Here is a 21,180-nt window from a genome sequence, read left to right on the forward strand (position 1 = left end):
CCTGCTCGCCCTGCTAGAGTCTCGGGGACAGCGCTGATGATGGCGGCGATGATCGCTGGGGCGATAATGACATCAAATGGAGGAAATATTCAATAAGGCTCCAGATGATTCAGTGCCCCGCTGCGCCACAAAAGCCCCCACACTGGAGTGAGTCAGCTCTTCTGCTTCCCCTCCTCCGGTGCACCCCCCCTCAGTGTCCTGCTTCCTTCTGATTGTTCATGCAGCTTCCCGCTGCGCTTATTCACCTGAGGTGGAGAGAAAGAAAAGGCTTGCACGAGCTGCAATCTATGGGGAAACCTCTCAAAATGTGGCACTTTCAAGAAAGAAATGCTGAATGCATGCTACTGTGAGAAACTGTTTTCAAGCTGTGCTGATATTCTGTGGAGCTCCAAGTGTTCAACGTTGAGTTGAAATGTTCACTGAATGAGGAGGGTTAAGAGCTACAAATGACATTTTTACGGTCCCTTTAAGGGTCCCCACAATAGATCATCTGACTCCACCTCACGATGTCCTTCCTCTTCTGTTACACCCGCCCTCTCCATGTCCCCATTCACTGCATCAATAAATCTGCTCCACCTTTAACATCCTTTGTCCAGGATATCCACGGATCCTCCTCTGCTCATCCCTGAATCCTGGTCACTCACAGTGGAGATCACTAAACCTTTATTTCTGCCTCCTCAAGCATTTTTAGAGCCACTCACATCATAGCGAGTCTCAGCACCTTTCACTCCTCCTGCTGTGCTCCAAACACAAATCACCCAGTGCTCATCTCCACCCTCTACGCTCTCTCATTCACTTTGAATGGTTGACCACAGCTATTTAAACTCGTCTACCTTCACGATCACTCGTCTCCTTCATTTTCGCTCTCCCTTGCACTGACTGTAATTCCCTTTTTGCAGCACGTAGCTCTACTTCTCTGCCCTTACCATCCCACTCTTTGTCTGTGAATGTGAAGCACGATCTGATATCTGCAGACGCAACGTTGATCCTGGACAAACACAATGATACTGAGGAATAACACCAACATGGGAAATCACCACCAACACACTAAATCTGTATGAATAAATAATTATTTCAAATACTTAAATACAGTCAACACATTTAGCCACAGACAGGATGACCTGCTGAAGGTCAAACTGAGCATCACAAAGGGAAAGAAAGGTGATTAAAGTGGCTTTGAATGGTTGCTGGTGCCAAACCGACTGGTGTGAATGGTCTCCACTTTCCCAGATCTTATTCCAACTGAGCACTTCTGGGATGTGTTTGAAAAGCTGACAAATCTGCAGCAACCGTGCGATGCTGTCATGTCAGTGTGGACCAAAACCTCTGAGGAATGTTTCCAACACCTTTCTGAAGGCAAAAGCAGATTTAATGCTCTTGTGACTGTATCTAGCATTTAGAAATATTACTGTATCGTCTGCAGATTTTCAAAAATGCACATTTTGATGTCGAATCGTTAACACACGGCAGCCGTTTTCAAACATAACTTTTTTTTCCAATAATTAAAAAGATCTAAACTGAATTTCAGCAAAAATAATTGTCATCACTGTAGCATCAGCAGACGCTTCTGTTTCTCCTTGTATTCAGCTGCACTCTGTTTTGGCCTGGTCATGGCTCTCCACCTGCAGCGGCTCCATCACAGCACTGACATCAGCCCAGCAATGAAGTGCTGAGGGTCACACAAAGGTCAACTTTAGGTACTCAAGCTTCACGCAGAAATGCCCCGGCCTGGGTTATGTTGCTGTCAGGTAACAGTGCTGACCACAAGCCCTGTGCAGCCACAGATTTCAGCTCTGTCAGGTCTCAGTCTCCCTGCCGTGAGTCTACAAAAACACACCAACATAAGCACAGCCATCTACCAAACATTTGGTTTTATGGAGAAAAACACAGTTTTGCTGATTCATTTGAAACAATGTGTCACAGTTTTTCTAACACAAACAAAAACAAGAAAGAAAAACTGTAAATATGAAAAACCATGTTTCTATAATAACCATGGAAGAAAATGGTTTGAGGACAGAGATGTGCTCTTGATATCCCCACAAATATGTCAGAAATGACTCAGCTCCATCTTCTAAGTGTTGGAAGGAATGTAGAGACTTCTAATTAAACATTACCCGCATAATGTGGTCGTGCGATATGGGAAAAATCACAGTGGAGTGAAAAAATAGAAAGCGAACGTTCCCGGCTTCTGTAGATACAAGAGGGCAAATATTTAGAAGGCTGCGAGAGGAAGAAAGAGTTTAGACAGCTAGAGAGAGCTATGTTAACACAATGTTCATGACTAAAGTGAGAGAAGCAAACAAAGAGACACAATACGCCGAGCTTGTTTCACGGGGCCGTATGCACGACAGCAGCATCGCGCCTCAGACCTCGTTTGCTTTTCACGATCGTCTCCTTCAGCTGTTTACACTTCTGAATCACGAAGCACCAAATGAATCAGGCTGCCAGTGCTTTACAAATGTGTAGCTTTTAGCAGTAACACATTTTACGAAGCCTCCCTGAATCCCAGCATCCATTTGCATTTGTCTCACATCATTTTCCTTTTAGATCATTCAGATGAATTAAGCGGCCACACTGCGGCTCAGGCATTTGAGGTCAGCCTGCTGTGGCTCCTCCCCCTCTTCACTGTCACCACACATATGCTAAGTGTGTCATTTGCGTCATATTCAGATGCCTCCTCGCACGTTCTTGATTGCAACTCATGCCTGTCATGATGATGATGCCACCAGCATGAAGCTCCTCAAAGTGTGGAGGCGGTGTGGCCAGAGTCAGGGCTGCACCTGTAACCGCCTCCAACAGTGATGTCAGAGGCTGTGTCCCTATCCGGTCGTTAAGTGATGACGTGACGAATCCTACTTCCGGGCCTAAAGTAGTTGCGTTTAATATGGCTTTTGTGTTGTTAACATGTTTAATGTTATGTATTTTCTTCTATTTAATCTCAAAAAGCTCCTAAAACAGTCAGTGATCACTGTTGACCTCCCTCTGCTTTTATTACAGCTAATCATTTATTTAAGCTCAGTTTTTAAAACCTTAGGATGTAACTACAGCCCAGCCCATGCAGCAGTATATGAATGACTAACCTCGTATTGTGGATGGATTATCTCAGTTGTTCTCCTGGCTGAAGTTTGGTCCTTTTACAGCATCTTGCCATGCGATTACATTTGTTCCTGACCACTGAGAACACTCACGGTAACTTTTATCGAGTAGAAAAAAAGTTAGCTTGTTTAAATTATGCTAACATAGCTGTGTCGCTAGCGGTCACGTACCACATCATTATATACCAGCTAGCCAAACTTCAGTAACCCTACAAACGTCACTGCTGTTTAGTTTTCTGTCTTGTATTATGTTGGAAGTGATAACAGAGCTGTACGTTTTAATTTGTTTCCAAAACCCCGCAGTCAGGACATGCTATATTGTATTTAGATAGAAGCTAGCGAGCTAACTTCCTGCTAACTTCTAACTCCGTTAAATGTCATAAATTCCGTTTTCATGGATGCCTGGATGTTAAACTCAATTGTTACACCTGGTAGAGCAGAACGCTGATCATTTTATTAAAGATGAAAGACTTTAGACAGTTTTTCAACTCTCAGTAATGCCATAGTGATCGTTTGATATATGGACCTGCAGCGGAGTTTAGGCCCAGACACGGCTAGTGACGTTAGACTTCACGACCAGATTAAGAGACCGCACGCTTGAAGTACGCGCACTACGCATACTACGCACGGTGCGTACTGTAAGTACGAGAAGTGCGGAAGTGAGAGGCTTGTGAAATGGGACGGTCTAACCTTCGTCGCGCTATTCAGGTTGCCTAGCAACCATGATACAAACCGCAAGAAACGTTTCATACAGCATTGTGTGACAGAAATGAAGGAGAAAAATTTTTGTTGGTCATTCATTTTTGTCATGACATCACTTTGATTAGTTGAGTATCTGAGGCTGAGACCACAGGACTGTAAAACATGATTGTTGGGCTTCATTTCTGTGCTGAACAGTCATTTCAAGATTAGCTAATTGTTATTTACTAACTAATGTTGTTCATGAGACTAAAATCATCTCACTGTGGTAATGTAAATATAATATGGACAATATTATATGTATTGTCAGATTATTATGAGATATATATATATATATATATATATATATATATATATATATATATATTGACGAGGTACAACATAAATGCTACGGCAAGGGGGGAGCCAGGACGCCAGGTCAGGGGGGAGATATCATCACCCCCACCTGAGATTGGGTACAAAGCCCCAAGTGGGATAGGAGAAGGATCGTTGAGTGCGAGAGGAACTGACCTGAAAGATAGGATCATGGCCAAGCTTGAAACCTGGATCTCCCGTAGCCAGTTACCAAGATTACGTGAAGTACCCTCAGAAGGTCTGCTCGATGATGTTAATGCAGCACTACGGATGATACCTACAGCCACGCTTACCAAGACTAACAAGCTGATCTACAATACGGCAGCAGTGATCAGTGAGATGCTTGGCTATAAGTTGAACAGCCACAAGGAGCAGTACCCTCCATGGAGAAGGAGGCTAAAGAGCAAGATCAAAGTAGCACGGAGGGAGGTTAGCCAACTAACGGAGTTGCAGAAAGATGCGACAAAGAAGGTGCATAAAAAATACAGCAAGCTGTCCATACCTGAGGCCTTGGAAACTGCCAAGCAAAGACTCACAGCCTTGGCCAGCCGCTTGAGGAGGTACACCAGAGAGATAGAAGGCAGGAGAATAAACCAGCTGTTCTCCACAGAACCAGCAAAGGTGTACTCTCAGTGGCAAGGGAACAATAACAATAAGAGAACAGCACCACCAAGGCTGGAGACGGCGCAATACTGGAAGAGCATATGGGAGAAGGACACAACCCATAACGGCAATGCTCAGTGGCTAGTGGATCTGAGGGCAGACCACAGCAACCTCCCTGAACAGGGTCCAGTAACCATCACAGTGGCAGATATCCAAGAAAGGGTCTCCAGTATGAAGAGTTGGACAGCACCAGGGCCCGACATGGTTCACGCCTACTGGCTAAAGAAGCTGACTGCACTCCACGAGCGTCTGGCAGCACAAATGAACCAGCTGCTAGTTGACCAGAGACACCCGGAATGGCTAACCGAAGGTCGGACGGTCCTGATCCCCAAGGACCCCAAGAAGGGACCGGTCCCCTCCAACTACCGACCAATAACCTGCCTCAGCACTACATGGAAGCTCCTGTCAGGCATCATATCGGCTAAGATCAACAGGACCCTAAGAGCCTTCATCAGGAACTCAATGGGGATGTGGCGGACAACACTAGAGGCCAACTCCAAGCCCATAGCACAAGTCACCATCAAGTGCGGGATCTACCAAGGAGATGCTCTGTCCCCACTGCTGTTCTGCATAGGCCTGCACCCCCTCAGTGAGATAATTGACAAGACTGGCTACGGATACCGACTACGGAACGGAGCAGATGTCAGCCACCTCCTGTACACGGATGAAATCAAGCTGTATGCCAAGAGTGAACGAGACATCGATTCACTGATCCACACCACCTGGATATACAGCAATGACATCGGGATGTCATTCGGGCTGGTGAAGTGTAGTCAGATGGTAACAAAGAGAGGGAAGGTATTCAGAACTGATGGGATCGAGCTACCAGAAGGCAACATTGCAGACATAGAGGACAGTTACAAGTACCTGGGGATCCCGCAGGCGGATGGGAACCATGAAGAGGCTGCTAGGAAAGCTGCAACCACCAAGTACCTGCAGAGGGTCAGGCAAGTCCTGAGGAGTCAGCTGAACGGTAAGAACAAGATCCGGGCTATCAACACCTACGCCCTGCCTGTGATCAGGTACCCTGCTGGGGTAATAGGCTGGCCAAAGGAGGAGATAGAAGCCACTGACATAAAGACAAGAAAGCTCCTTACCATGCATGGAGGGTTTCACCCCAAGTCCAGCACCCTGAGGCTGTACGCTAAGCGGAAGGAAGGGGGCCGGGGACTGGTGAGTTTCAGCACCACAGTCCAGGATGAGACAACGAACATCCAAGAATACATTGGGAAGATGGCCCCAACTGACCGAGTGCTCAGTGAATACCTCAGGCAGCAGAAACCCAAGAAAGTGGAGGAAGGCGAGGAACCATCATGGAAGGACAGGCCCCTGCACGGTATGTACCACCGGCAGATAGAGAAGGTGGTTGATATCCAGAAGTCCTACCAGTGGCTGGACAAAGCTGAACTGAAAGACAGCACAGAGGCACTAATCATGGCAGCACAAGAACAAGCTCTGAGTACAAGATCCATAGAGGCTGGGGTCTATCACACCAGGCAAGACCCCAGGTGCAGGCTGTGTAAAGATGCCCCTGAGACAATCCAGCACATAACAGCAGGGTGCAAGATGCTAGCAGGCAAGGCATACATGGAACGCCATAACCAAGTGGCCGGCATAGTATACAGAAACATCTGTGCCGAGTATAACCTGGAAGTCCCGAGGTCAAAATGGGAGACGCCCCCAAGGGTGATGGAGAATGACCGAGCTAAGATCCTGTGGGACTTCCAGATACAGACAGACAAAATGGTGGTGGCTAACCAACCGGACATAGTGGTGGTAGACAAACAGAAGAAGACGGCCGTAGTGCTCGATGTAGTGAATGACAGCAACATCAGGAAGAAGGAACACGAGAAGCTGGAGAAATACCAAGGGCTCAGAGAAGAGCTCAAGAGGATGAGGAGGGTGAAGGTGATGGTGGTCCCAGTGGTAATCGGAGCACTAGGTGCGGTGACTCCCAAGCTAGGCGAGTGGCTCCAGCAGATCCCGGGAATAACAGCGGAGATCTCTGTCCAGAAGAGCGCAGTCCTAGGAAGAGATAAGACACTGCGCAGGACCCTCAAGCTCCCAGGCCTCTGGTAGAGGACGCGAGCTTGAAGGATTGACCGCCCACAGGGGCGTGCTGGGTGTTTATATATATATATATATATATATATATATATATATATATATATATATATGTATTAGAGATGGACCGATCCGATATTACGTATTGGTATCGGTCCGATACTGACGTAAATTACTGGATCGGATATCGGAGAGAAATAAAAAAAAATCTAATCCGATCCATTAAATATAAAAAAAGCACCTCACAAAACTTGCGACATGGCGTAACTCGGCTCATAACCGTAGCATGTCGGAGCAGTGTGCTCACGTGATAGAGTGGCTGTGTGTATTTGAAGCCTCGCTACCAAACCAGCATTTCATCTCCGAGAAAGTTATCCCAGAGAGAAGTAAAGCAAGTGTGTAAGTTCATCTCTGAATGTTTGTAAAGCATTCCCGCGTTAAGCTTAACAACCAATACCTGCAGCGACTGCCTCTTCTTGCTGCTACTTCAATCGTGAAACTGATCAATGATCAGCTGATCGGCTTTTCTGTCGCGAGTCCGTCTCTCTTGTTTGTTTATCGCCCACTTCGCGCCAGAAAGAGGAAACCAGCGGCTGAACAACAGCAGCACGTTTAAGCTTGATAAGCTGTTGTTAGAATGTATTTAATATTACTTTCTACTCCAGGATCTTTTTCTACGTAGCTGACGCTGGTAACTGTGCAGGGGCGGATCTAGCAAAGTTTAGCCAGGGGGGCCAATAGGGCATGAACAGGGAAAAGGGGGAACAAAGACATACTTTTCTTTCTTATTCTCATTTAAAATGTCGAGCTTTTAATAAATAATTATCTGAATCTTACACCCAAAGTTTTAATCTGATGTAAAATATATAGAAGTCCATTAATGTATATAGTAACTGTTAAGTCTAATATACCCTAGTAAGCTATACTACTTTTTCCTTTGGGAAGATACCATCTGTGCAGTCTGCAGTTCTGTTGAAGGAAGATGTTGAATCTATTTAATTATTCTTGAAAAATAATTTATTTCTGTGCATTTTTTTTTTCACACTGCATCAAATTAAAGTTGATTACATCGATTAAGCATCATGAGGTGGAGGTTGGGGGGTGGTTCCCTATTTTATTTTTTTTTTTGCTGGGAGTTTGCAACCCTATTAGTTAGGTTGCTTAATATTTCTACTAAGTACTCTTTAAAATACCGGAATAGGGAGGATTGAGTAGGTTTAAGTTTATTAGATTGATCAGTGTTGCTGAGCTATGAAATATTTTGGGTGCAGTGTATTTTTTACATACAGGTATAACAGAATAGCTTTAGTGTTGTTGTTTATTTAAACTTGAGTATGAACTTATACAAAATGCAGCAAGATATTAAAAACAACAGTTTTATTGATTAAAAAACACACTATATCGGATTCATATTGGTATCGGCAGATATCCAAATTTATGATATCGGTATCGGACATAAAAAAAGTGGTATCGTGCCATCTCTAATATATATATATTAGGGGTGCAACGATATTCGTATCGATATTGAACCGTTCGATACAGTGCTTTCGGTTCGGTACGCATATGTATCGAACAATACAACATTTGTAATTTATTTTATCAACTTTCCTTCTGACGATGCTGTCTGTGTTGAGCGCTCAGTGAATCTGCGTTCGACTACTCCGCCTAGGCTGCACTGTCGAGCGCAGATCCACTGAGCGCTCAACACAGACAGCATAGTCAGAAGGAAGAGCGCAGGGCAAGCTAGCAAGACAGAAGTTAAGCTCTCCTTGCAACATGGACCTCCCCCACCCTCATTCAGATCTGGCGTTTGGAATTATTTTGGTTTTCATGTGACGTATGACCCTGAAGGTAAGCGAGTCATGGACTAAAGTAAAACAGTATGTTGGATGTGCCATGCAATGCTCAATTACATGGGTGGGAACTAGTGTGTTAGCGCAGTTAGCTCGTTAACGTGTTGGCCGTCTAGCCCCATGCACGGGGCGATCGGCGGTAGCTCGTTAACGGAGATTTGCCGTGTTGTGGCGTTAAGGTCATTTCAACGAGATTAACCTGAAAGCACTAGTGGGAACACAACGAATATGACTGCACATTTACGCCGACATCATCCTAGTGCAAAGACAAAAACAACAAGCATGCTACTAACTTTAGCCGAGTCATTTAGACAGCTGTTAGCACATGATTCTCCTTATGCTGCTGAGAATATAGCCCAGAAGAAGCAGATAGTATAGCTTTTATTTTGGAAAGAGACATTTCTCTGTAATAAACTCTCTTTTCCAAAGATGAGTGATTCCTCAATCAGATACAGGGCTTGCAATATCGCTAGCCCGACGTCCCGGGGCTAGCGATTTTTTCAGTCGGGCTACCAAAATCTATCTCTTCCCTGCCCGTCGGGCTATTGTAGGAAGAAAAAATATATGTCAATGCTTTTGCATTCTTTCAGAAATGTAGCTGGGTAATTATGTCATTGGCATCGGTGAGCCACTGTCAATATGTGACATATTGAAATCGCGTTTGAATTTGCGCTTGTTTTTTTGCTTTCACTTTGCAATCGCGCGAACTGTGTATAGAGAGCAACAGCACTGATCTGTGAGTGATGATAATTTGTGCACCAATTCCTCTGACATCGTCTTATTAATCGTTAGCTTACTATGCAAACATGACAAGTGAAATCTCCCGCAGCAAGCTTAAACATGTGAGAGGTTGATCGCGCAGAGAATCGCTGAGCTTATGTGAGTGCGTGTGTAAAAGCAGCAGGATATATATTTTAGTTCTGCTGAGCCAAATAAGACAGGTCAGGGTGAAGAAGTGACAGCCAAAGAAAAGCTTACCACAAAACGGAGAAGTTATGACAAATCAGACTATAAGGCAAAAAGAAAGTGCAGCTTTATGGTTTCATGGACAAAAGAATTTCTGTGGCTGCAATATGGCAAGCTAAATAACCAGGGCTGCACATAAGTGGTCCGCAGGTGCGCATTCGCTGTCAAAATAAAAAACACGCACAAGGGTTAGGGTTAAATTTAAAAACTGTACTTTTGAGTTAAAATATATATTTACAATTTTAATAAATGACAAATTAAAAAGGCATGAACATTTTTTTGTATTGAAAAAATATCGTATCTTTGACAGTGTATATACAGATGTATTATACAGACAAATATTGTTCGTTTAATATGTTGGCATTACTAAATTTGGCTCAATGCTTACATATATGTGTAAAAAGCAAATGTACGAGCTGTGATAACTGTGTCTGATAAAATGAAGAGTAGACTGATATATGAAATATTCCTTTATTGGGTGAGAAAATCAGACCATGTCATAACTGCTTTAAGTCATACAGAATAGACATCAGAGCCTTAAACAGGCTGACTTCTGCTAAATGGGTCAAACTGGGCAGAAAGTATACAAACACATAACATCCTTATAGAATATGATGTAACACTACAGATCAACTTACCTCAGAATATATAAAGCATATAAACAGTTGCAGCAATATGATGCAACACACACAGCAGCTACTGATCCAAAATACTCAAAGCTTCATAGAACTGAAACAAGCATTTATTTTTAGCTCCATTCTGCTGCTGATACATACTTTAGGTTTCTGAACATTAAACTTGTTGCTGCCTTTCATAGTGTGTAACTTGAAGGCCCTGAGTACTTTCTCCCACACTGAAAACACTGGAATGATAACATTATTTGAACATTACCTAATAAGACTGATTCAGCACAGACAGTTATGTTAAACTTTCCTAGCAGTCCTTCACAAACAGGGAACAGTCTGTCTATTCTCTCCATCTGTCAGCTGCTGCTGGCTCTTCCTCCTCCTCTTCCTCACACACTGCTGAGTTTGTCCTGGTGGATCATCAGGGGTGCAAAGCCTCACAGATGATGTGCAGCAGTGGGTCCCTCAGTCTGTCCTCACTCTGGACACTTGCAGTTGCCACACATGGACATCAAATGTGTGATAAGCTGCAGGATTCAAACACAAGTGTAACTTATAAACACATGTTCATACTTTTATTCCACAATCAGAGAGAAAGAAACAGAGAGAGAGTGCAGGACAGACAGACAGGTGACAGTCTCAGGTGTACACACTGCTACACAGCAGCACCAGAGAAGCAGGATTTCGTGTTTGTGTCATTACGAGTGCTAAACAAGAAGAGTTCCCAGATGGTGCAGTGGACACATGTGTGACTGCTGTGATTAAAGCATCTTTCTTTCAGCTTAACGAGTGAACCGTCAGCTCGTTCAAACACACGTTTGGCTCGACACCACCGAACAGAGGCAGCAATATAACATAGCTAACATTAACAGTGCAGTGAATCCTGCTTGTGCCGTGATGTTCAGGACTGCAAACCGAGCAGCATCACTGACTTTCAGCTTGTTGTGTTTGTGGATATATGACTGACTTTAATTATCCATAGAATCATCACATCTCTGTAGGATTAAGGTCGACTATATAAATATTTAGAAGTAGAGGCTTTAAAACCAAGTTAACGCTGAAAGTACAAACATCACTAATGTCACATAACTTTGCCGACATGTGGCCAACAGTAACGTTTTAATGTTCTTCGTTATTAAACATTAATAACATAAATAAGTGACATCATATTCAGTACTTACTTTTGACAGTTCACTCTTCGGCCGCTCCCTCCTGCCATATTTTGTGGCAAAATTATCCACACCCACCGCCGCGCTAGGAATTGTGGGATATATGGGACCACGAAGCGTGCACCGGACCACGCTTGATATTTGGGGAAATCGACGGCGCATTTGGAGTATGCATTTGGAGTATGCATTTGGAGTACACTTCGAATTGGGACAGCCGTCGTTGCGTGACGGTGACGTAATCACACTCAAAATGCGTACTTCACGCGTGTGGTCTCTGAATTGGGACACAGCCAGAGTGTTTAGTAAAGTGATTGTTATCAGTGCTGTGCTCGTGTAGACGGCACCGAGCATTTTTCCATCCACTCGTGTCACACAGACATACTGCTCGTCCTGATAAACAGACGGTGCCACAAAACAGATAAGATGGCTACGTAGGAATGTAGGAAAGATCGTGGAAATATGATATGAAATACGTTTCCTGCATAACTTTGAGAAGAGACAGAGCTTCCTGATTGCTCCAGTGTTTGTCGTCTTTCCAGCTTCACTGGACGTTGAGTCTCACGTACGTCATCATTGTTCGTGTCTGCTTTTGTACTTTGGTGCAGATGACTTAAGTGTTTTCCACTCAGGCTTCCTATAGTGGATGGAACCGCTATAATATCACCAATAATAACACAGAATTTCACTGTGGAGTCTGTTAAAAGGGGGCGAATGGTTGTGTAGTCTGCTCACATCTCTGGACATTTTCCACAACCCCGCTGATGAAACTGCTCCCACGATGAAGGAAATTCTACCTTCACCTTATCATAATGAGACCCACTTCCACTCAGCCTCCTGGGACACGATGGGTCACCTCTCAAGAGGATCGGGGATAATTGGGTAGTTTGAGGAATCCAGTGAGAATAGGACGCTGTGAAGGACTACACCCAGATTTAGCAGCTAGGCGCACACTGTTGTGTGATCGCACTGGGAGAGAGAAGCTCGCTGTTTTTGATCTCATTTCTCGCTGCGCTCCTATCTGGGTTAGAGGAGGGCTGTTATTGGAACAGCCACCCGGGGCACAAGGGGAAGGTGGACTATAATGGATAGCTGGGGCTTCCAATATGACAGCCGTGGTGCCAAGCGCGTTCGCTAATCTGGATCATTAGGACGAGGGCTGTGTATGACTAAAAGGGGATAATGGCTCTAATGCGATGATGACGAGAGGAACTGACTGGCCTGTTGTGGCCTGAACCTGTGTGAAATGAAAGGGCGATTATTGATCGCTTCACCTGGACGAGAAACTGGTCACAAATACCCAAATTAGTTTGTCTGTATGAGATTCTTCAGAACTGAAGAAGCTTCTCGGATGAGAGGTGAAAGGTCTTCAAGCAACTTAAAGAAGTCCAGACGCTTTTCTTTGCAAACTCCTTTGAGTATGAGACAATGTTCTAACCAGCTGTTTGGGGTTCAGACAAACACCTCACATACACAGCAGTGGTGGGTGGTGTGTAAATGGATGGATAAGACGCAACAAGTCATTTCAGTTTAGTCATTTGTTATTATTAACCTCCAGTAAGTCTTTGGTCCCTTCTTTCTCCCCCCACCCCAACCGCCTGTGGCACATGGCCGCCCCTCCCTGAGCCTGGTTCTACCGGAGGTTTCTTCCTGTTAAAAGGGAGTTTTTCCTTCCCACTGTCGCCAAGTGCTTGCTCAAAGGCGGTCGTTCGATTGTTGGGTTTCTCTCTGTTACTGTAGGCTCTTTACATTACAATATATAGCACCTTAAGGCAACAGTTGTTGGAGATTTGGCGCTATATAAGTAAAATTGGATTGAATTAAACACATTTTTTAAATGCAAGACTAGAAAATGTGTAAAAGTGACAGCTTGGATAAAATGTAAGGGTCACATCCCTGTGTGGGATAGGTGGCTGTCAAAGTTTTCTTTCAACATGTTTTCATACCAGGCTCTTCCTCTAAATCTGATTCCTTCTGTATGAAAATAAGTTTGGCTACTTTTCTATTTAATGGATTTTACATTGAATGAACAAACTCAGAGTCACCATGAACCTTTTAATAATTCTAACTGATCACAGTATATTTTAAACGTACGTAGTTGAATGTTAGTTACTACAGGAGCATCATTTTATTAGGAAGATTCACTTGTACCAAACACCTAACACAGTCCCCTCCAGGGGTTCTGTACCTCCAGTAGGATCGTCATTGCTTCTGCACAGAGTTCAGTGTGAAGGTCTTATCAGAGATTACTTTCACATACATTCATGTCGTAGAGCCTCACCATAACCACAACGATGAACATAACCGCTGGCCTTTGCCTAACCACGGCCTAAATCTAAAACCAAGATTTTCTAAAAATGTTATTACACTTTGACTGCATAAACAGATTTATACCCAAAATAAACAAAAGTAAATAATTTGCATAAATGTGGTGAGTTTACTGTTTGAAATATGTGCTTTCACGGGGTTTGTTTAAAAAAAATGTGCCTGTTCATCCTGCCTCATAAAAAGCAAGGGGAATGTAATTTGAACCCAATACCACACTACCCAGACTGCAAAACAGAGTTGAAGCTTTTCTGAGAGTACAGTCAGTTGAAGTGATGCCAGTTGATGCCAGTTTGTAGAACCAACCATGTTTCCCCACCATCTTGAATACAGTTGCCAATCGTGTATAATGTGTTCAGCTAGGAGTCGGGGATACATGGCACACCAAAGGTGAAGGAGAAGACAGGGAGGTAAATTTTAATTCATGCCTGCACCTTCAGCCTCAAGACATCAAGGATGCTTATGTTTTATCACCAAAGAAGTAAAAATACAAAGAAAGAGACAACATGACCAACATCTGGACAGCACGTCATCTTCTACCTCCTCACCTCAGGCCTCATCTCCTGGTCTGAAGTCATGGCTCTAACATGGAAATGTGAATAAACATGCTTTCTTATTCCCAATATTGTCACAATTACTTATTGTTAGCACATTAGACATGCTGTCTCATTTCCTTCCTAGCTAACAACAGGCCAGCTAAACAACAACAACTGGTTATAAGCTAACATTATGCCAGCTAATGGTAGCCGTGGGTATCTTAAAAATCACGGTTTCCCTCAAGAACAGTTTAGTTACATTTTCACATCATATGAGAGTTTATTCACAAAGTGTCCAAGTCTAGGCCTAATAGCTAACAGCAGCTAACAGCAGCTAACAGTGGCAAAAACAGCAGTGCTTACTAAAAAGTAAAAGATATCCTCAATAACTCCCTTCGGTATCATTGTCAGTAAGTCAGAAGTAAGCTTTGCTGTTTTTTACACTAACTTCTTACACTTACACTGAACTCCTTTCATAACGTCTTACAGCCTCCTCCAGAGTAAATGGAAGTGGACACGTATTGGCAGCTGAGGTAAACAGCAGACGCATAGCCTAGCACGATCTGGAACAACATTTATTATGATGATGTGGGAACAACACTGACACGAGGATATCAGATCATCCCATAGGCTACCCTCTACCCTACAACAGCCTCCACTGATAAGATTATGCACTTAAATTGTGACGGCAAGAAACCAAATTAACCAATCTGCAATCTACTGACATCTAGTGGTGAGATTTTACACACTGTAATTTTAACGTTTGATATTTTGGAAGATACACTTATTTGTTTTCTTGTTAATGCTTAGCATACATAGCAAGTGGTAGCTGCCGTCCAAAGTTGCACATTCCAGCGACCACTCTTTAACTGACTGATTCACATTTATAGAGTATTTTATTTCTTAAATCTTTGCATGAACAGATCCATGGCAACTATAGGTTACTATAGGTTCTGGTCAGTGGCCCAGTGTCTTGTCTGGGAAACCAGAAAAGAGTCCAATGGATGTATTAAGAGACATTCTGTTCAGCACATCATTAAACTCAAACCTCATCTTCTTTCAAGCTGCCTCCTGTTTCCAGCGTCTATGCTGAGCTAGCTTACTGCTCTGAGATAAAAATGGCACGAGTCTTGTCATGCAGGCTAAGTCTTAGGAAAACAGCTTACTGTATTTCCCAAAATGTCAGACTTAGGCATATGAGAGATCAGGCCATGCCTTACATATCTTTAGAGCCAAGGAAGTGTTGCTTGGCCAGCTTTAAACTCCTACAGTGTGTTCTGCAGCTACAGGCATAAACACGCTTTCAGGAGAAATCGGTAACTCTCAAAGCTCCAGTGGGCCGTCGCCGGCTTTGCTGTTTGTTTTCCAAACAAATGCAAGTCAGATTTGAGTTTGTGTCTTACTCGTCATATTTTCTGGTGGGAAACATTTCAAGGCTTGTAACAGGTGCTGCAAAGATCAAGCCATAGATATGGAGATATTGTGCTGTCAGCTCTTCTTCGCTGCTCATCTGTGACACAAGACGCCTCTAGTTGTAACGCTATTTTCTTGTAGGAGGCTTTTCAGCTACTAAGAGATGACTGAGAGCTTGTAGAGAATCATAAAGCCTGTATTAGTCCCCAATGTTTCCAGCAGAGCTGGTTGCCCACGCCAGGTGAATCTACCAACATGTCGGCATGCCTGGAGGACAGCAGCTGCTCTTCCTCCTCTCTTCTCTGCTACTTTTTTCTTTAGTCTTTTATACCAGATCTCCGTATCGTCTCCTTCCTTTCTCTTCTCATCCTTTCATCCTCTCCTCTTTCAAGTTTGGCTAGTAACATTAGAAAGTCAAGCTAAAATGTTCATCTTATGATTATGCTGTAGCTTTGTTGTTGGAACAAGTACAGTAAGCGTCCACATCTCGAGTTATTCACAGACCAAAGGATCTTATTAAGTTAAAAACCTGAGTAGAAAAAAAAGTCCAGTTTATGTGAAAGAGAGATGCTGTGAATCATATCAAACATACAATCATGTGAAAAACAATGTTTTCCCTCTGCAGTCCTGCATGCAAATCATTTTCTGTATGACTCTGTCGGTCTCTCACGTCATTGTGGAGGAATTTTGGCCCACTCGTCTTTACAATATTCAAATACAACTATCGCAGTACACGAGGTTGAGGCAAAATATGTTTATAAGATTACTGCGTCGATCAAATGAAGTGTGTCTATTGGTCAGCTACTTCGTTTATTGTAGTAAAAAACGATTTACTATTTACAGAGGATAATAAGAATGTATCTAGTCCTCGACAGATTTCAAATCATGTAAGTACAAACTCAGATGGACAACATCGTGACATTCTCATTATTTATTTAACAAAAATGAAGCTAAAATGCAGAATCACTGTGTGAAAACTGAAATGCAGCCCATGATTCAGTAGCTAGTAGAACCACCCAAATTTAAACCTTTATCAGTCTCACACATCATCACTGAGGGCCCTTCTGTAACTGTACTGTAGTGAACTTTAACATTGAACATGCTAACTGAGGCCTGTAGATTCATAGATGTACAGTAACGCTTGGATTATTTGGGTGAATTTCCTCGGACATCAACCGTTAACACACAGCTGACCAGCAAACTGTGAAGACGCCTGCTTTTACGTGTTCACGCTTACTGATAATCAGTTAATCAGTGCGTTTGATTAGCAGGACCTGGCTGCTACTTACCCTCTGAACTCCTACAGAATCAGTAAGCGTATCGTTCTAAGGATGGCACAGAGTCCTGTAGAAACCTTTCTATTTACCATATCATGTGAATGAGCTTTGTGATCATATTTACTGTATATGTAAGTAGATGTTATTTGTTTATGGTGTGATTTTTGTTAAAAAGTGCTTGAAATGGACAAGCTAGCAATGTCATTTCAGCAGTTATACTACTTAGTGTGTTGAATAGTAGTCGTTTGGGGGTGACCGTTGGCTCAGGGGGGTTGGGAAGCGTATCTGTAACCTGGTCGTTGTGTCCTTGGGCAAGACACTTTACCCTACCGCCTACTGGTGATGGCCAGAGGGGCCGATGGCGCGATATGGCAGCCTCGCTTCTGTCAGTCTGCCCCAGGGCAGCTGTGGCTACGACTGTAGCTGCCTCCACCAGTGTGTGAATGTGAGAGTGAATGAATAGTGGCATTGTAAAGCACTTTGGGTGCCTTGAAAAGCGCTATATAAATCCAATCTATTATCATTACCAGGCTTTTGGTTTGTGTTTTGTATTTCTAGATCTCTGGTTCGTCTGGTTTGTGATTTCTAGTTCTTAGGTTCAGTTCTGCCCTCGGGTTTATTCTCTCGTTCCTCAGTCACTCCGTGTTCCCTCTGTTCGTGTCTGAATCCATGTCGGTGCGTGTGTGTCGTACTTCCTGTTTTATTTTGGTAGTGTGCGTCCTACGTCAGTGTATCTAGTTTTGCCTCCCTCGTCTCCTTATGTCTGAGTTGCCCCAGCTGTGTTTCTTCCTGCTCCCCATCCTGTGTATTTTAGTCCTCAGTCTTCCCGGGCTTGTTGTTTAACCTGCACTCTCTTCGTGCTGCGTTCCTGACCCTCGCTCTCAGTCCTGGTTTGTTTCCACGAGGTTCTTAGTTTTAGGTTCCAGCGTTCAGTCTAGTGTTTTAGTTTCACGTTTAGTATTCTGGTTCATTTTGTGATGTTTATTTCGTATGTAGACTTTTCCCAGCAATAAAGCTGCACCTTAACTTAACTTCCTGTTTCTGAATCCTGCGTTTGGGTTCTTCCACGACACATACATAACAACTTTTACTACGTATGCACAGATATACTCTGTGTACTTTGATAAATCCAGAACAGATGTTTTTGAGTAAATATTCTGTTAGAGGTCTGCCTCCTGCAGAGGCAAAGCTTGTCCAGGCTCAGGGGAGCGTCCACCGTGCCCACAAGCCCACACTCTGGGACTTACTGAAGTAACAGATATGATGAAGAGAGGAAGGGATGGTGGGTAACTAACCACATGTACTGCAATGTGCTCCACTGCCTGATTCTTTACTCCTTATTTTTTTAGCAGGGGGCAGGCCTGCACGACGACCTGTGCCATACTGAGAGCTGGGAAGTGGACGAAGATGGATGGATGGACTGGGGAAGATGTGTGCCATGCATTGTTGTAGATTCCTGTCACTGTGGTAGGAAGACCAGGTTTATGGTCCATCCCATGTGTCTTTGTTTCCAGTGGAATTACAATCCGCTGATCTAATTAGGCTTTTCTTCAGGGACATTGCATCAGTCTCTTAAGAGTGTTATTTTATAGATGAAATGCAGCACGTGTGAGTGACAAACGTGTCTCCCTCTGCTTGCATCAAATTATTTTAGCTCTGAGGCCTTTAGTTTAAATGTAAACTGTCAGACGTGTGCAGGAACATGCACACATACAAAGATCCAGTTTGTACATGTTTTTGCTGTTCTCTTCGATGTGGAGCTTTACTAAATGCGAGCACCAACTTGTGCCTCACTTGTTCCACATCCACTTGCCCCAGATTCAGGTCACACTCTGATGCACAACAATGTGCTGCAGTGGTCTACTTGTAACTCCATCATTAACTTGCGGCACAATGTGATGTTCTTAAAGGTGCACTGTACTAGAACTCATTCTGGCTCCGGGTGGATGGTCCAGTGGAGTCACAGCCATGAAAGATGATATTTTAATTCCGTCATTTTTATTAAGCCCTCCTGGCCCAGGATCATTTCTCAGCAAATGACCTTGACAGACAATGAAGCCTCAGCATAAACGAGTGGGAGCTGGTTAATAGTTAATGGCCATTATTACTTGAAACGGCAGCAGAGCCTGTGTGCGTACATGACCTGCCAGCTTTTGTGTTTGCATGCTTATAAATACAAAGATTAGTTCTTATTGGAAATAAGGCCAAAGGAAAAGTATTAAAATATTACTGTTGTCACAGTATTGTTGGAAATTTCATTGTCAGCAGGAATGACTGGAAAACAAATCACTGAAAAACTGAAAGGAAAACAGCGCTGCACTGTTGTTTCTTTGGGATTTCCCTTTTCCTAATTGTCATTTTTCCCAAAGTGTGCATGTCTGTGTGACAGCGGAGTGATGGAGCACTCATACTGTAGAAAAGAGGCTTTCTGGCTGTGCGTCAGATGCAGCTGCCTTGTCACTGCATTTAAGATTCAGGTGTCTCAACCACCTGTATGAGGGCTCATACATAAACTTAAAAAAAAGATTTCTATTACACAATGAGCCCAGACAGGGAACGTCCTTTTAACACATCTCTGAAATGAACTTGCTTCTAACATATCTTCCAAGTTATCTGTTCCTGTTAGGCATACAGGATTGCTGCTGCATCAAACAGGCTTCCATCGCTTTTTACTGAACGCTAATCTGAGGAATTTATATCTGATTGTAAAGGTGGCCTAATGCCAAGAAAGCTGGCTTCTAAGACAACTTCACATCAATAGCTTTGCCTCATCTAATCATGCAACAAAACTACGGAGCCCCCCAGGGGACATGGGAGAAAAAAAAATTATGGAGGAAAAAAAAAAAAATTAGGGAGGAAAAAAAAAATTAAGACGGACTTTTGCGAGATCTCGCAAAAGTATTGCGAGATCTCGCAAAAGTTTTAGCCGCATTCTTCGGAGGCCGCCAGCTCGAAGCCGACCGGGAGGTCGAGGCACGATGTGCCGGGAAAGCGGTGTTCCTCCCGGCTGTAGTAGGTCTCGACCTCCCGTTAGCTTCGAGCTAGTGGGTGTCAGATCTCCAAAAACGTCGGAGCTCTTTTGCAAATATGTGATGTCTTGTAAACCGAGCAGGTATCTGACGTTTACACAACTACATTCACGCCTCAAAATATCTTAAAAGTGTATTTTGTGACCCAGAAAGACTAATATTACAACTAAGTAGCTGCCGCCATTGTTGGAGTTTTGCGAGATCTCGCAATACTTTTGCGAGCGCTCGCAATACTTATTGCGAGATCTCGCAATACTTTTGCGAGCGCTCGCAATACTTTTGCAAGATCTCGCAATACTTTTGCGAGCGCTCGCAATACTTTTGCGAGATTTCGCAAAAGTCCGTCTTAATTTTTTTTTCTCCCTAATTTTTTTTTTCCTCCCTAATTTATTTATTTTTTCCTCCGTAATTTTTTTTTCTCCCATGTCCCCTGGGGGGCTCCGTACAAAACCACTGTTCTTGCACATTACCATCTAAATTAAAGTTTAAAATGGTGCCATACTTTTCTGTATAAGACCCGTCTTATCTAATCTTCAACTGCCAACAGAAGATAAACACAGTAGTGTCACAGAGTGTACGGTTATTTTGTAACCTTGGTTCTCTGAATGAGAGAACCAAGGTTACCACTCTTGGTCCTGACGCGTGGATACGTCTTTAAGACAGTCCAGCTAGTCCAGCCCACAGTTTGCATATAAAACAGATGTGCAGGTGTGAAACCGGTCATGGTTTGGTGGTTTGATTGAAATGTGTCTCCAAGCAGGCTGAGGCTGGAGAGATGGTCTCTCATGCAAAGAACCAAGGTTGATGCTGCAGGAGACTCCTGCAACATTCACACAACTGAGCTAGGCAGCAGGCAGCTTCTCCCTCATAGGGGCCAGGCCATCAGGCCGGAAACCTGTGGGGAGAAGTTGGACCAGAGACCCGCTTGCCTGGAATAGGAGGTCCCTCCAAAACAGGAGTTCCTAGCCCCCCATCCTGTTGACATAGGCTGCTGCGACCGTGCTGTCTGTCCTGATGATGACATGATACTTATGCCATCGAGGCAGAAACTGCCGGAGTGCCAGGACAACAGCTTGCAGCTCCAGTATGTGCCGGGATGCCCAGAGGCCAGTCC

The sequence above is a fragment of the Simochromis diagramma genome, unplaced genomic scaffold, assembly GCF_900408965.1.
Source record: "Simochromis diagramma unplaced genomic scaffold, fSimDia1.1 OVJJ01000123.1, whole genome shotgun sequence".
NCBI classification, from domain to species: domain Eukaryota; kingdom Metazoa; phylum Chordata; class Actinopteri; order Cichliformes; family Cichlidae; genus Simochromis; species Simochromis diagramma.